At 37.3% G+C, this 2,500-nt stretch overlaps 1 protein-coding gene across 6 annotated transcripts in view; it reads left to right on the plus strand.

Annotated features, from left to right (window-relative positions):
* Nucleotides 1-2,500, plus strand: part of ZFHX4 (zinc finger homeobox 4) — a 154,580-nt gene that overhangs the window by 25,054 nt on the left and 127,026 nt on the right. The window contains exon 1 of one of the 6 annotated variants that reach the window (XM_079300924.1): nt 1-230. This exon is cut by the window's left edge and continues 34 nt beyond it. The exons of the other annotated variants lie outside the window; for them this stretch is intronic. The gene's annotated coding sequence lies outside the window, so the exon portion shown is untranslated. The remainder of the gene's footprint in view (nt 231-2,500) is intronic. 6 annotated transcript variants of the gene reach the window in all.

The following is a 2,500-nucleotide window of genomic DNA, read 5'->3' on the forward strand; positions in this document are numbered from 1 at the left end:
CTCCTATTGTTCAGAAAGCACCCCCTTTTCATTAGCAAATCTGGCTGTAGGTGGGTTTTTGTAATTTAGCTGAGCAGAGTTTAGAGCACAGTTTCTCCAGGAGGAAAGCAGAGGTTAGCAATTTAAGATTTTCTGTATATTGGCCATTAGTTCCGAGAAAAGGATTTATATGATCAAAGTTGGTGGCCTTGTGAATTACTGAGAACTTTAAATACCAAGCAGAGCGGCAGGTATGTATTTCTGTGAACTCAGCTGGTAGCACTGGCAGAGATTTGATTTTTTCTTGATGCCTTAAGGCTGTACAGATACGTGCTTAATATATATCCATTTTTCTTTTCTGTTTTTTTTTTTTTATACTATACACTTTGCATTGTGATTGCTTTTGTAAAGAGGATTGAAATCTGTTGTAGAGACTTTGTGGAAAAATGTTTGTTCTGAGGCAGTCCTTGTAAATTTTTTTATCTATGACTTTGTGAAACTTTGTTGTAACTCTCGCAGAAGGTCCCTGGGGAGGAGATTTATTTTTTATTTTTCAATACTGAAGATGCCGTAGCTCTAATGGATGCATGTTCCATCATATGTTGTGTACGATCAGTAAGTTATACCAGCAATTTTTAATTCCTCATCAAGGTATAATGATTTCATCTACCTTATCTGATAGCAAACATGGCCACAAATACTGTAAACAGCTCAAGTATGGAAATATACATTACGGTTTCTCTCTGTGCTGCTCGTCAGTTCAAAGATTTAGTATTTGTTTTAATTGGAATGAAATATACTCTTGTTTATACAATTGTGATCAGAGAGCTGATGTCATTGTTTAGTACTGATTAATACTGAAGTTATATAAGGAGACGACTATAAATGTGCAGCTTATTTAGAAATGTTGATTAAGTACCAGAAAAGATGTTATGACACTTGTTACTGTGCTGGTTTTGTTTTTCACTTTGACTATGTGGTGGAAGGTTTAAAAATATAGTTTACTTCTGCTAAATCTTTTCAGAGAAAATTGCAACAGCACGACTGTTCAGCACAGGGCTGTGGGAAGAAGGGGAAGGGTGAGATGCTATGCTGCAGAACCCATTTTGTATCTGCCTAAAATTACTTACTACTCATAAATGCCATCTGGCCCCAGTATAGTGTGCATGCCCATGACTGTAACTGGCAACTGTTCTGTGTGTGTGCTGGACACTGCGATGCTGTGGGATACCATAATACACTGCAGTATGGGTAAAGCCTGCTTCAAGCAGAAAAGGTTAAATGAAAAGCCTCAGATAGGGCTGAATAGTTTTAGGGAGTTGCATCTAGTTCCGTTTGCTGTATTAACTCTTTTATCAGTTAGTTTTACCTACTAAAGAGGTTTCACCATGACTGATCCTTCCATGGTACTGGGTAGGGCAGGGTTACATGCATCCCTATATCATTGCTGGGAAACAAAACAGAGGTACTACTGCCTCTTTTTCTGCGCAGTGGCCCAAAAGACTTCTTGTGCACATGTTGTGTGCCAGCTGCATGTGTGTCTGCATGCTTGCATGTATGTTTACATGTGGCTGAAATAGCCTCACAAGTGCAGTTGCTGAGTAGATACATGTAAAAATACTTTGTGCCAGCATTGTTTATCCTTTTGTGTCAGAGTTGAGAGATATCAGTATGAAGACATTTATCCCAGTCCTCTGCAGATGGAAGGGGCTGGGAGTGCTTTCTGGTGCACCTCTCCTTGTGCAGCTTTTTATCTCCAGATAAGGCCTTTGGAGGAGAATGCGTTAGATGTGTAGGCTTTCTTCAGGATGCACTGTTTGTGCAGATTTGCCAAATGGGAAGGTAAACATGCTTGTCTCTGGACTAATTAGAGAATTATTAAGTTTTCATGCTCATTGTGATCAGATTATTTCAAAAGGTTTTTAAATTGCATGTGCGCCACGAGCAAACTTAACCTGGTTCTCATCAGTGATTAAAATTACACACCAAGCTTTGTGACGTTTGATTCAGGAGCAATTAGGCTGTCATTTTAGCCATCTCAGATACCAAAACTAATTTTGATTCATTTTCATTCTATGCAAATCTTCTGATGTATCTTAAACTGATCACTTCCTCTCTCTGATGTAGCTGACAAGATTAGACTTGATTACACTTAAAAAAAATTAAGCAGCTATCCTTCCAACTTAATATCTCAGTGACCTTCATTGCAGCCTTTCTAGGGAAGGATTTTTTTTTTAATCCCAAAATCACACTGAGTGATTTTATGCAGGGATATAGCACCTGTCTATTATGTATGTAAACTTATATTGTCCAGTTATGCAAAATTTTTGGATTAGATATTCTTTTCTTGCAAATGAGAGGATGTAGAAAAAAATTAATGTTTCAGATATCTAAAACAATAGTTTTCAGGATGTAATCAAACTTTTGTACTTAATTGAAAACTTATCTGATAAATTGGTTACTGCTTTTGTCTAAAATTAATGAGATCTATCATGCTGACTTATGACTGGAATGAAGATTG

The sequence above is a fragment of the Erithacus rubecula genome (genome assembly GCF_903797595.1).
Source record: "Erithacus rubecula genome assembly, chromosome: 3".
Classification (NCBI taxonomy): Eukaryota; Metazoa; Chordata; class Aves; order Passeriformes; family Muscicapidae; genus Erithacus; species Erithacus rubecula.